Source organism: Acipenser ruthenus, chromosome 12 (genome assembly GCF_902713425.1).
Source record: "Acipenser ruthenus chromosome 12, fAciRut3.2 maternal haplotype, whole genome shotgun sequence".
NCBI classification, from domain to species: Eukaryota; Metazoa; Chordata; class Actinopteri; order Acipenseriformes; family Acipenseridae; genus Acipenser; species Acipenser ruthenus.
The window spans coordinates 40491826-40507357 of record NC_081200.1 but is presented as its reverse complement, the minus strand read 5'-3'; the positions used below and the strand labels follow the sequence as shown (position 1 = coordinate 40507357).

Sequence of the window (15532 nt, the reverse complement as noted above, 5' to 3'; positions counted from 1 at the left end):
CAGTGTGTGCAATGAAAAGGAGAAATGCAAAAAACGAGTGTTTTTTATTTATTTATTCCATCTGGGACTGACTCTATATTCTGCACCAGTACACAAATGAAAGCTTAGCCTGCTCACAATCTCCTGACAAGCATGCAATTGACACCATGCGGGACTCTATAGTCCACTAAGTGCTGTTTCTTAATTTGTGTTTCCTTTGGTAGCAGTATCTATGGTTGGAGTGAATGCATATCCCGCATGGCAGTACCTTTGCACCCAACACATTTTACGAACATTTGTTTCAAATAAACAAATTCAGGGAACAGTGTGGATGTACTTTTACATCGTGAAACATCATCTAACCTGCAGTAACACTGAACAAACTGGAAGTCAATGTGAACAGCAACTGCCTGGATTTCCAGTCAGCTAACCACAGCACTGCAATGGAAGAGCCTGTGCTGGGCTGGAACACCAGCTGTACATACAGTTAGACACTAAGGATGAGAGTCTCACAGCTTTATTTTTCTCTCAAATTGTTATTATAGAAAGTAAAAAAAACAAACAAAAAAAACACCAATTACAATTCCCAAACCTATAAGAAACAACTTGAGACTACTTACAAGACCCTGAATGTAATGTGTCAGTTAGTTAGCAATTCTGGTCTGCCAATTTTACATTTCTGAAAAAAGGTGCTAATTAAAGATAATTTCACTCTTGAGATTCTAACCCAAAGTGTTCCATCTCTCTCTCTCTCTCTCTCTCTCTCTCTCTCTCTCTCTATATATATATATATATATAATACATACCTTTTTAAAACTTCCTGTCTAATCAGCTCCTAAATTGTTTTAGGTTTGCTTTGTAAGGTTAATATTAGCTTGTCCAGTAACTAATTCTGGTAAACAGCGTCTCTCTCTCTCTTCTCTGAAACCCCCAGGGATTAGGCAGTAAAAGTGGTCCAGAGTTGTATGCGGTCGCGCAGAGCTGTGCCTGCTTCCTGTGTGGGGCCGCTCTGGCACGGCTGTGTGCGGTGGGCTCCTGTGCTGGGGGAGCCCCTCGCACTGCCAGCGCCCGTGATTCATTGCTGCGGAGGAGGTGAGGGGGCAAGCCGAGGGGCTATCCTGGATGGGATAGAGGGGCTGACTCAGTAAGCAGAATAGAAACCACAATCTCAACTACCACCACCACCGGGCTAGCTGGGACATTACTGCCAATCGGGACGTGCAATTCGATCCCAGTTAACTCGAAACTGCAGTTTGGGCTTGGTTTCAGAAAGCCCATTGCCACACCCTTGCAATATTATCCAGAATAGGGACTTTGCTGGTTTGGCGGGTGGTCCTTACATTTGAACACATCTATATAAAAGAAATAGGCAATATAGGTACACAAAAATTTGAATAATTGATTAAAAAAACTATTATAACAGGACGTTTCAGACTACAAGTCCTTCTTCAGCTGGATGGAAAAAGCAGTGCTGTATATGTGTGTGTACATTTTTTGTATGTGTATTTTTTGTATGTGTGTTGTGTATGGCTCTTAAGAACTCCCTGGTTACTTGTAAGTCTCTTTTAAACCAAAAAGGTTCTGATCCTGACCAAAGACAACTAACCACTATGACTGCTTCACAGTCTGTGCCTGTGAAGAGGCCCATGATTAAGAATTACCAGAACAGCAATCCCTCACTGCTACCACCAGACCACAGGGCACAGAGCAGCCGCGCCTTCCTGGTGCCAGACTGGAGCACTAACAAGTTAGAGAGCTGTCACCTCCAGGGGCCAGCTCCCTGGGCTGGTAATTACACACAGAGCAGTAATGCTTCAGCAGTGCCAGAGCAGAAACCCACGCTGCAGCCAGAGCAGGGGGTTAATGATGCACTGATTAACAATCCCCTTCTGCTGCTACACTACAGACATGACAGAGACTGCACACAGCACCTGCTGTCAGACTCCAGCTGTAAATTACTGCAACTGCAGGAGCCTGCCGGTTACGCACTGTGTAAAGTTAACATTTTCAACCGTTACATGTACCTTACTTTTGAGATAGTAAAAGTATAAAAAAATTAAATCTAAAATCAGTTGCATTTGGTCTTGCAATAAGGATTTAACAGTAAAAAGAAAAAGTCCACCTGTCCCACTGTTTCAGTACATTTTAGTACTTTGTTTTTGTGTTTTACATTTATATTTATTTGTAGGAGTAAATGCATGTACTGAAAATGTGATGATCTGTGTTGTTAGTTTGTTTATATGGTACACATTCTACATATGCTACAATAAAAAGCAAGAACAAATTCTGGTTGCCATTAAAAAGGAAATACCCAGACCTCACTTTGCTAATTATCGGCTTGTTAAGAAACATCTGGGCTAGATTCTCAAAGCTATTTAGTCCAAATCCTCATTTGTGCCATTTCTTTCTGTAACAGCGATTCTAAAACCAATAAGAAAGAACGTAATACTACTCACAAGCCCCTAAATTTAAAGTCTTGGAGTTGTTTATTTCAGGCTTGGTAACTTTGGTAATGACAGTTCAGAGAAAATAGCTTTGAGAACTTCAAAATAAACTAGAAAACTAAAACACCAACATTCCAGAATACCTCGGCTCCCAGCAGTTTATAGAGCTGACAAGGAACAGAAATCCATGTTTTATTATGCACTCAGGAAACAAACTCATGGGATTTAATAGCAGGAGTGAGCCTGACTGCCTAACTCCCCAGATGCTGGGGCTGGGGAGACTTCGGATTTTCCTGGAATCTGAAGATGAGGGCGCGGGCTCATGCTTTATATTATCTGGGCAGTAACAAGCAGACATTTGGGTTAATTACAGCATTGCGGTAATAGCCTGTTTTACCCGCCATTTCCTGGGAATGCCCAGGGTAGGTAGGGCTAGGTTGTATTATTTACAACTAATAACTATTGTAATTATCTAAGCATGAAGAAGGGACAACAGCCAATTAAGCACCCCCGAAGCTGAGTGCACCAAATTGCAGTATTGTGATCAGAACCGGAATTTCTCTTGATTTCCCGGTACTGTAATACTTTGAAATGAAGGTTATGTGAAGGGTTAGGGTTTGAACATTATAAATATCAGAACCACCAAAGCAATGGTGTCCATTTCCATTTTCTAATAATAGTGTGCACCCTCTGTGGGAAACACCAGTTCTTCAATGTACTTGAAACATGGGAGGTATAACAAAAAACTAAAAATACCTCCAATCAATATAGCCGTGCTCCTGTACCAAACCAGCCACCTTGTATTACTGGAAAACAAATGTTGGGAAACTTTTTGAAGTAATGGTTTTTCTTGTTTACAGTTTGGGTGTATCGTTTATGTACTGTATAGCTATAAAGAGGAGGGGGGCAGGGCTATCTTGTAAGCCTGCTGTGTTGTACAGACCTTTCTAATGTCTATGAAAAAGCAAGACATGTGAATCATGTGGAAACCACTGCTGCTAGAAACTCGGCTACTCAGTGAGGAACTCCCACACTGGGGAGGCAGAATTAAAGAAATGCAAAGTCCAAGTTTAACTGCAAACAATGACATGGCCTTTAAATATCAAACACTTGACATCTGCATCTTTTTAAATCACATTACAGTACAGAACTGAAATGTCAGAAAATATACATGAAAAGGTCCCTGAACGGCCTTCGTGTAATCTACTGCATATCAAGTCTAAAATACTCTACAGCACGGTAATCTTCTTGAAGTAACTTCACGATTATTGCAGTTATGTCAACTTGTTTCCTGGCAATGTGACAAACCCACCTGGATTTTACTGTAAATATCTTCTATTTGCATTGATTTCAGTTCCCCTACCTAAACATTTACATAACACCTCCAATGATGTGTCACTCAATTACATCATAACTTTTGATCTATTATGGACTATTTCTTCAAGAAGGTTAAAAATGCTGAGGAAGTCGACAGCAACAGAACAGAGCATCGACTGCAACAGTGGACACAAACACAAACGAGGCCACTGACACACACAGACAAGGACAGTAAAGCATTCTGACAAGATGGAGAAAGACACTTGAGATGAAATGAGACAAATGCATTACCTTTTATACGTGTTACTAGAAGTTTAGTATACAAATAAAATGTGAATTAATATAGTAATTCTTGTTTAAGGAAATTTATATTTTAGGGCTACACCACTGAAATGGTGGGGTTGAAGGAAGATAGCAGGTTATGTTTATATGTGGTGGAGACTCATGCCACGTAAATGAATCTTTGCAGAAACAGAACTGAGTATTTAGATGATAAAACCTTGATGTTTCACCCCTACAACAAGTAAACCGGTTAGTTTTGTTTAAAGGGTTTCGTCTTTATGGGAAGTAAGCCTAACAAAATAAAGAATTATTAGTGGTAGTAATGGCAAGAAGGAAGCATTACCATGTTAAAACTCAAACCCATTTTTAAATACTGTACATTCAAAAATCAAGTTGCAAGGACACTTAATGGTACACGAAACTGAAAAGGTTACTCTCTTGAGTGTAAAATCAGAAACAGATTTCTCAACCACGAGAACTGATAACAAATGCCTTCACGTTTTCTTACTCTTAGATTTCATCACTTGCGCTGGGTTTCAATGCCACAGGAAAAGACAATGATTGATAACCAGCTCCCTCCTAAAGAGAAAGCATATGCCTCTATTAAGAGGTTTTCTCGTCCCGCAGGACCTCAAACCCCACAGTATATTCGGTGAAATCAGGGTGAACTCTAATTGTAAATGTCCTTGCTGTTATTCTATAACTTGCATTACAATGGCTTATTAATATATATTAATGCCTGTTACTAAAGTGTAAATTGCGAACTTAATCCAACTCAGACATCTCAGACATCAATATCAAGTATATAGTTAACTTAGGTAGTAAAGTAACATACAACCCTCTCACTTCTGGAAGTTCAAAAGTAGAGCTAGCAGTCAGGGATGGGGTCAATCCCTGCTTTTCAATTCCAAATCCAATTCCCATTCCAACACATCATTAATCAACTGCAATTAGCTTCTCTCAGTGAGCTTCTCTCAGTGGCAACACCTTACTGATAGTCAATTAAATTGGCTTCAAATGAAAGCAGTTGAACAATCACAACAATTATTATGTCTCTAAAATATCAATTTCAATTCCAATTCCTTTGAAGGAATTGCAAATAGAACTGGAATCGACCCCAACCCTGCTAACCAGATCCTCAGAAACCAGCACAATGTGACATACTGTATGTACGTATGTAGAGACAGACCCCTTACACACCCACATTCTTCTGCTCCCGCTAACCCTTGCCAAAGAATGCCCAAACCAGGTTTCATAACAATATGATAAGCTGTTCTCTGTATACGTGTCAAACTGTAAATAAGAAAGGCTTCATTAGGATCTGTTTCTAGATCAGTTATTTACCCCAAAGATAAACAGTGACCTTGTCCTAAACCCAATACATTAATTATCCAAAACACTACTCACATACATTATGGTTTGACCTTTGCATTAAATAGCTGTGCATGTATAGTGCTTTAAACAAAGTGAAGTGAATCAGCCAGCTACATTTAAAAGCTCAATATGTATAACTTATTTATAAAGTGTTTTCAATACAGTAGGGCGATCTAATTCAGGGACATTCCCATTGGCAACTTGAAAATCTAAATCTAACATGATGGGAAGCATACGTTAAAAAAATAATAATAATAATATTCTGTAAAATCACAGAAAAGTGCTTTTTGTTTATTTATATAAATTGAAAATTTACAGAAAATGTATTTGTTATGGATTAACATGCAGCAATATATAAACTGAAAAAGAGTGGCACTTTCGCTAAAGAATATGTTTGAAGGCACGTAACTTCTGCTTTCTCCAGGCTGGTATAGTAAAAGAAAACACTACTTTTTTTTTCTGAAAATGTTTATGCTAAAGCTGCTAGGAAAGAGCAGGACATACTGTAACAGGAGGCACTTCAAGTAAACAAACAAGTGAGACAGCGGAATATCCAGCTGCCTTATGTTGGTAACTGTGTGGTGCAACCGACAATACAGAACGAGATGCAGCACGGACAGCATTACCAGCAGTACTTTCAAAAACAACACATGCATGCTTCAATGAGGCCTGTTCATTGTAAGCTGGAAAGTTTCAGACGCCCTCAGCATAATGTCAACTGCCACCAAATCGTGACAGGCTAGCGGTGTCAGAACCAGAGAGGTACCTTTGAATTCATAAAAAAAAAAAAAAAAAAAAAATACTAGTTTGAGTAGAACATGCCTTTGGAGAAAGAGTTAAGTCATAAACCAAATCACCGGCCCCTTTTATTTTATTTTTTTTTAGGAATTTTGCTTAAACTGTGGAAAGTTCATCATCCAGCTCTCCTCCTGAATTGACTATAGCAACTTGTATTTCAGCAGCACATGTTTTTTTTTAATGTTTACAGTGTTTTTCTGAGCGCTGAGTGTAAATGGAGTGCATAGTCTGTTTTGTAACTAGGTCATCTCCTTTTCTGGTTATCTTTCCCTGGGTTGAAAAAGCAACACAGACTTAAAAAAAAAAAAAATAACAATTGTGGTTTATATTTAAAAATATGCCAAACAGGAGAATATCTGGTTGGAATCAGGCCTGTGTTGTTATAATTCATTTTAAATGTTTTCAATATGTTATTGAAGGGATCTGCCCGAGTAGTAATTTATTAAGCCTGGCAATCTCACCAGAGCCCCCCACAAACGCAAACAACGACACAGCATTTTACAAAGGTCGTTTTTCAGAAGCTGACCCCCTGGGGGTTGAAGCAGGACATTAGTTTGTCAGCCGATCTAAGCAGAAACAACAACAAAGAATGACAGAGAAGACAGGTAGGAAATAAAATATTGCAGATTACATACAGTATCCCTTTAAGGGTAGTAAAGCAATACTAAATGTTCCAGCTCAGCAAGAAATTATAGAAGAGCAACAGGGAAATGCATGCAATACGACATGATGCCTGCAGAGCAGAAGGGCTTTCTAGGTTTGTGTGTGGCGCACTGCAATCAGGCCCAGTATCTAACCACACTCTGGGGCTGTGGTGCGTGTGTGTGGGCTTGCCGTACCGTCTCTACTCACACGGGTGTCCCGAAAAGGTCACAGATCAGCAGATGAGTGGATCCTAAAGCGCTCTGATGTATTGGGGTCGGGTAAACTCACAGCGATGCAAGAAAGCTGCAGAGAACCACAAGAAAGGTGTTGCCACAGGTGCCGTGAGTGTGCAGGGGTCTGCGAAGCGTATCTGGGAAACCCGAAAGGTTTTGTGCCCTTCTCAGGCGTTCGGTTTGGTGGTCCTCCTCTGGAGATTCAAATGTCACTCCCAGCCCTCATAAAGGTCATAGTGTCTTGGAGGGGTGAACCCACACTAGAACTATTATCAGAAGCCCATACAATCCTGCTCGGCGACCCGAAAATGAAATTTCCCTCCATTGCAAGAACCACAACTATTTCTTACACTGAGGGAAGCCCATCAAAAAGCCAAAGTATTTGAAAGTTTTAAAAGCTTCTATATTTTAACTGAAACATAAAGGGTTGGGAACCCCAAAGTGAGCATTAGAAAACCTCAGCTATTGCCCACAGGGTGGTTGACACTTAGGCAGTTCAGTTGTGTTTTGTCATGTAAAAAACTGTAAATATAGACAGAAAGCAGGCAGAAAAAATTCAGTGAATAGCAACAAAAATGTTTCTGGAAGTTCAAAAGTTCAGCAAAGTTTAAGGCCCATACGAATAAAAAAAACAAGTCTTTTGATCCGATAAAAAGTAACAGAGTAATTGAAGTACGTCTCCTTGAGTTATCGCACCATTAAGTGGTTTAATAATAGACACCAAGTTTCACATGTCAAGGTATAAAACCACTCTGAGCAGGTCTGTTTGCAGTACCAACTACTTAATTGCACTAATGGCTTAAAATTGAAAGATTTCCATGGGTTAAAAGAAGTTTCCATATTGCAGAGCTGGTCTGTGGAAGCTCTGTCTCTGCCCAGGGGCTGCTTGGTAGGACGTATGCTGCACATACTTTACCTATTTTGGAATAGTCAGACACCAAATCCTCCAGGCCGATGGTCATCCAGAAACTGTCGTCCCAGCCTGTCTCTGAAGAGTAGGTCCATTTGCAAATCAAAGTACAAAGAGACCTGTAGAAAAAACATCCATAACTTCAAACATTCGATCATAAACCCTCAAGTAAAACTGAAACCAAGTGTAACGGGCTGTGCTGTGTGATGCACTATGAGAAACTGAGTGTAACGGTCAGTGCTCTGTGATGCACTACGAGAAACCCAGTGTAACGGGCACTGCTGTGTGATGCACTACGAGAAACCAAGTGTAACGGGCAGTGCTGTGTGATGCACTATGAGAAACCGAGTGTAACGGGCTGTGCTGTGTGATGCACTACGAGAAACCGAGTATAACGGGCTGTGCTGTGTGATACACTGCTGTTACGGATTCTATCCCCTGTCGGTGAGATGAGATGACGTTATACACCTATATACCTTATACCAGCTGCAAGACTGCTCAATCCTTAATGTCATACATGCTTTACCTTTTAAATGAGAAGCAAACAACTTGAAAGTCCCTGGATTATATTACAAAGTCGATCGGTTCTACTGCAGTTACCGATATCTGGGGTAAGAATGGAGGATGCTATGTATGTACTGGGGGGGTGAGAGTGCACTGAAATGTAACAGTGTGCAGCATTGTGGAACTGCCTTGAACAGCATTTAGTTTGAACATACTAAATAATTGGTATTTGATGGGTGTTAGGTCTCTGGCAAATATAACACATAATTAAACGGGTTGGCTGCTCTGCTAGTTTTGTATTTATTTAGTATTAGTCCATGCTCTATGGAATCAGTTGACAGAGGTAATTTCTCAAGCAGTGAAATGCAGGGGACCACGATTACAATGGGTAGCGCTGCCAAGCTCAGCTAAGTGTGCACAAAGGTAAAGAACATAAGCAGCTGTTACAGTACATGGCATTACAATGTACAGCACTGTGTGGGCACCAGCATGGTCTGGACTAGGGCTAGTGTTTCCACATACAGGTCTGTGCCTGCCCTTGGTATACAGGCCTCTCAGGAATGCAGGAGGAAAACTTACCATCCACCAGCCTTAACATATATTAGAGTAAGATCTCAACACAGGGCAGCAGCAGCGACCACAGTTCAATTGTGACTGTGTTTACTGGCAGTCGGCCAAACTGTGGGTGTGTTGCGAATTAAAAAAAAAAAAAAAAAAAAAAAAAATCAGTTTGGCTTCTACAGTTTAGTTTTGTTTTTTAACCTAAACAGTTACTGGAATTTAACAAAAAAAAAAAAAATTACAAGTTATTTTTAATGACGAATAAAAAAAATTAAATAAAAAAAAAATCATAGTGTATATTGAGGTGGCCACATTAGTGTGGTTGAAATGTGCATATATATCTATCTATCTAGCTATCTATCTATCTATGTGGTATGTGTGTGTATATATATATATATATATATATATATATATATATATATATATATATATATATATATATATATATGTATGCACCTTTTAACCACACTCATGTGGCCACCTCAATATACACTGTATGATTTTCTGTGTTCCTGTATATATCACCTTCAGTCACAATTTTTTATTTTATTTTTTAGAATTTTTAAAATAGTTTGTGTGAACTCTACAGACTTTGAGAAGTTGCCCTGCCAAAAAACATACCTGCATTATAAAATAGTTACATAGATAGGCAACTTAATGTGGTACAATTCTGCACCCAGTAACTGAAGGGGCCGTAGAGATCAACATAAATACAAAGAAAGATTTGGCACGCTTGTCTCTTCAGAGAGTACTTTGGATCACACAATATGTGAAGTTCCTCTTTTTCATGACCCTTCTCCTTTGTTTTAACCGTCTCCTTACAGCCGCCAGCCTTGTTGAAATCAATGCTATCTTGCTACAGTGCAGTGTTACTTTAATAAACAACCTTTATCTGTTTTATTGATGGTGTCTGCTTCTCTCTGACCTGTGCAGACGGTGCGCTCCATCTTAGTCAGAGGTTGTGAAACTACACATTCTTGCCAGGCCCATGCCCATGAAGAGCAGTATATTCACTGCCAGACTGTCCCTTATAAAAGGTTACCTCAGTGTTCTCATTTTTCCTCTCCATACAGTAGTTCTACCAAGTATTTACCATAGTTTACCAGGGTTTGTCATTTTTTTAAAATGTATTTGTTTATTATTATGAATAGGCATTTCCGTACCTCTCTGGGCATTACAATGCTTGTATATTCTTTACCATGACTGTGTCAGGGGTGCCCCATTCTGCAGGTGTACTCAGTCTTCACATTAGCACAAGCTGTGCGAAAAAAATACCCAATAAGAAAAAAAGCTGTTCAACACAAACTCATTTGGAAAGAGCAGCGTACATATGCAGGAACTGGCTATGTTTAGTACACATTGAAAGCAAGTACTGTAAAATATGTACTGGGTGGCCTGTCTAGATAGTTTGCATTATATTTTTTTCCTGGCTATGCTTGTGAAAACGCAACCGCTGTAGGTGAACAATGCTGAAGAATCTGAGTCAGCTGCCACTCTAAAAACGCTTACATGATTTGGCCTCCTCGTCGCTTGCTGAGTCATTGTTTCTTGTCTGGAACTTGACAATCCTTCACAAAAGATCCCAAATACTAACCAATCTGCAGCTCCTGTTTTAAACTCCAGATTCTTTACCTATGAATCACATAATTCCAGCCTGCTCTCTTAAATGTTCCTGCTGGCAATGATCTGGGTACACAGCAGGTTAGGGTTTTATTCAGATTCTGCACTGGGGCTGTCACCCAGCCTCCAGGAAAGAGCAAGGGAGACACAAGGGGTAAGAGGACATCGACAAATCCCTCCAGAATCTCCTCTTTGTCTCTGAATTTATTTCAAGTGATAATCAATCAATCAATCAATCAATCTTTATTTTATATAGCGCCTTTCATAGTGGACCACCATCACAAAGCGCTTTACAAGATGCAGTAACAACAAGAAAATCCATAATAATTTAAATACAGAGAAATGCATAATACATGCTATACAATAAAAAAAAAAAAAGCATAATCCTTCCTCGGGGACCCCAGCATGACATTTTATGCAGCAAACAACACACAGCTTCAACAGGCTAGTAAAAAAAAATAGTTCAACTCAACCAGCTTTCCCTCCATAGGCTAGCCATTGGTTGTTTTTCTTGTTATTATTAATATTATTAACGAAATGACGGAATGTGTCTATGGAATACTGCAGATCACATTGCAATGTTTAGACATCTGTACACCTGAATAAATATTACAACCCACTAGCAAGTGCTGCTTCACATAAAAACCCAGTCTATTGTTCAGCCCTTAACCACCAGAACAAATAACGTGTTGTTAGTAAATATTAATAATCAGCCACTGCAGATGAGTATGTTTGCCTGTTTTTATGAATAGAGTCTTTACAGTAAAAACCCTTACATACATAGCGTACATCAGATTGTTTTCACAAGGTCCTGGTTAAATTAGCATGTTAAAAAATAGTTGAGCTTAGTCACATTCATGTCACAAGAACCATCTCAGAGGCCCAACAAAATAACTGTCATTTAAAAAAGTGACCATATATAACTAGAATATAAACCTATAGTAATATTTCATTACATATTTAAATATTTTTAAGAAAGTGTAGATTACATAACATTGAAATGTATCACGTAATAAGTTAGGAAGGGTTTTTTTTTTTTTTTTGAGGACCCAATAAATAAACAAAGTAATAAGCAAGCTGACTTTTGTGTGAGGTGTGCCTATGCTGTAGAGTTTGTATATAATCATTTGTAGTTTAAACGCTTTAGCTAATGCTTCTTCTGATTACACCGCAGCATCTGTGTATTTGAGGGGCGTTTCTGCAGTTTCAGAACTGGGATTGAATGTTTATAGTTCTGGGTGATTTTCTTTTTTTTTCCCCTCTCTCTCAGACTTTCTATTTTTTTTTTTCTTTTTTAAGTTAAACATTTCAGGAGGGAGAAATCACAGAGCGTTGAAGTCTTGTGGAGGCTCTGATTTGTTTCCATCAGTCAGCCGCAGTTCTGCGGTCGGACCTTGTTTACAGGACGGGGTATGCTACTGGATCGGCCCGCGTCTCAGACACTCGACTCCCACAGTCCCTCACAGACATTCCCAGGTCAATATGACAACACTGGCAATAAGCAATGGCTGCCTACTAACATAACCCTCAGGTGAAGGCTGAAGGCATATCCCACTAAACTTAAACTTACAAGAAACTTAAGTCAAGCAGACAAATCTTTCGGCTGGTGCCTTCATCGTGAAGGCTTATAATTAGCTCACTGGTCATCATATACTGGCTGCAGTTTAGATATTTATAACAGGGATTCCCGTCCAAAGCTGGCCAACTAAAATGAAACCACAGTTCAACAGCCAGGCTAGGGAACACTTATTTATGCTATGACCGCCTGGAACGTAGAAGAATGAAAACAACACAAACAATCCAGTATGTCATAGAGCTGATGAGTTGAAAGATCACAGCATCACAAGACTTTTGGGAAAAAGGAGATCTAACACAGCATGCAGGCAGCAAGCACTGTATGTGCATTCAGCCGCTGTGTGAACTCAGTACTGGAGCTTAAGAACTGAGAGAGAACGATTGGAAATGTCACAAATAGTCAAGGAAGGGTTTAGTGTTTAGTTTAGGTGTTGTTTTGTTACACGCCATAACAAAACAGGTTTAAAAGAACCTTAGAAATCTTGTTTTTTACGGCCTAACCCAAATCTATTTTTTTCTTTCTCCCTGTTCAGTTTAGGAATTTTCCCTCTCTGCTTTCAGCTGTGCCAGTGACAGTTAAGTACTTGTTTTCTCTGTGGTGCATTAGGGCTGAATACCACGATATGGGTCCTGTGGGAGGAGGCTATGGATCCAGCCGGGAGTGAAATTCAGCCCGATCGATGGAAAAGGTCACGAGTAACGTGTGCCGGTGCAGGCTAGCAGGCACGTATCCCAGCCTCTGTGATTCAGCATCCACAGCTCCCAGACCAGATAGTGGAGCAGAGTGTGAGTGTTGTGTGAAGCTCACTCCTTCCAGATACTAGGAGCTGCTCCCCCCACTGCACTCCCCACTGCACAGGCACAGTAGATGAGAGAGTGTAGTCTGCATGGAGCTGGGGAATTCAAGCTCTGCTTTAACCCTAACGCTGATCATGCATGGGACTGGGGAATTCAAGCACTGCTTTAACCCTAACGCTGATCATGCATGGGACTGGGGAATTCAAGCACTGCTTTAACCCTAACGCTGATCAGAGTGTCACGAAAGCCCAGCAGCTCTCCCACCGTCACCTGCATCATTTCGATTGAAGGAAATAAATAAAATAAATAAATACATACACATTTTTGTCTGAACATTTAAAAAGTATGCAATGGTCTGTTTAAAATCAGTCAGTGGTGGAGGGTGGGACTTTTGGGGTTTAAATGCTTCCCTCTGACTCGCGGGTTGCCCCTCCTTCTCCATTCATTCCTATACAGGGGAATCTGAATTATTCCAAACAGAAATCCACAGTCAAATGTTTCCAATTATCTGCTTCTAACGGGCTACAGTCTGGAATGAGGAGAGACACAGTTTTGACAGACGTCAGTGCAAGGAGAACCCAGACAGTAACAAAAATAGAGAACACTTTTAGTCAGGTTCCTGCACCCCACGCAACTCCCGACTATTTAAACAAAAAACAGCAACTGGGTGAGGCTTGATTCCCTTGATAAAAAAATAAACAGCTTTGAACTTGTTTCTGTACTTTGCCTGTCCCAACATTACTCTGTCTATACTGAAACAAGGCAGCCAAAATATCCAGTGAGTAATGGGACATGATGTGTCCAAACACTTGGGTAGTGTATGCTGTGGCACCAAAAAATATTCAGATAGGTACCATGAGCTATTAGTTCTATACAGTATGGTCCTTCAAACTGTATTGATTGCACAGTATACAATCTTGTTTGAACCTGGTGGTTAGGTCACCCTTATTTCAATCAAATCAACTATGTTCGATCTCCATCTGATTCTTCTGGCATGGGATCGTTCCTGTCTTGCTGTATTGGAAGAGAGCCCAGAAGTGACAGTCTGTATCACTCAAACCCACATCTGACACATGAAAACTTGTACAACCAGAGAAATAGAGAGTTTCTACAAAATGCAACAAAAAAACATGTGACGCCACCGAGGCTTGGAAACAAATACTGCAACCGTTTTTTTTTGCAGCGTGGCATTCTGTGCTGTGAAAAGCAAGCTTGCCTCATTTCACATGCTTACCTCTACTTGTTTAGGTAACTGAAAGCATTGTGTGTTTCTACAGGGGTAGCTCAAAGAAACGAAAGAAACGGCTCAGTCTACAAGACAGGGAACATCTCTGCATATTTCTCAGAAGCCTTTTTGACCTTTCTTCTAATGCAGTGAAGTGTTTTGGGGGGGGTTGTCGTGCGCAGGTGTGGTGACATAACGGACCAGGAACACAAAACCAAAACAAGGAATGGCGGTGCAAAACTGGAGCGCAACGGCGCTTAGTGTTTTATTAAATAATAAAACAAACAGTTTAAACAAAACAAAACAAAATACTACAAAACAAAAAGACGCAGAAATAAACAAATAAGTATCGCGCTGGTGTAAAAACCAGCACGCTTAACAGTTGTTTATATTTTACTTATTTTTACCTCCTAACTCCTCACTCGTTCTCCACTCTCGAACACCCTCCCCTTGAGCGCAGACAGCTGCAGGCTTTTATATTCTGGCCGAGGGGTTAACTAGCTATTAATTAATTATCCTATTACCCCTCGGCCATAGTCTGCATGAGTTTAATAAGGATGTGTGACTGTCAGCTAGTTAAATAAACAGTAGCTGATCAGTCACACATCCTCACGAGGTTTTAATAAATCAAAAATACAAAATAACAAATAATAGCGGCGGCTTTGCATCTGCGCAGCAAACAATAAGATGATAAATAATAATAAAATGGGGCACACTGTTTGTTTTCAAACACACTTTCCCTTGACAAAGGCATGTTAAACATACTGAAATGTGTAAATATATTAAGCCTGTGATGTAAGACTACAAATGTAGGGCCAAAAGACAAATCTCTTCGGCCCAACAAGACTCTCCCATTTTGGGTCAGTTCCATATCCCTCCACCCTTGTTTCACAAACACATCTAGTTCTCTCCTTTATCCTCCGTTGCTTCTATGCCCTCACAGGTAACTCAACTATAAAACATGAAGCATTCCTAATGTTACATGCTTCGTGCCTGCAGAGGTGCTTGATTATGGGGATGTAATTTAATAAAGCTGCAAAAAAGGATAACCTTTGATATTTTATTCAGCTTGTTTGAGGTTTCGACATTTTATTGCCATTTTTTTCCACTCTTTAAGTCAATTAGTAAGTTCCAAAAGCAGGGTCAAAAGAAGTGGAAAATAGATTTCTTCTTTAGTTTCAAGAACCGGCCATGCATCAATGCAAAGTCTTGATGATTGCAGTAATTAAAGACAAATATATTAACAAAAGGCAGGTGTGCTTATGTT

The 15532-nt window shown here is 39.9% G+C and overlaps 1 pseudogene; it reads right to left on the bottom strand.

Annotated features, from left to right (window-relative positions):
- LOC117417191 (FGGY carbohydrate kinase domain-containing protein-like) overlaps positions 1 to 15532 on the bottom strand; it is a 61427-nt pseudogene that overhangs the window by 30282 nt on the left and 15613 nt on the right.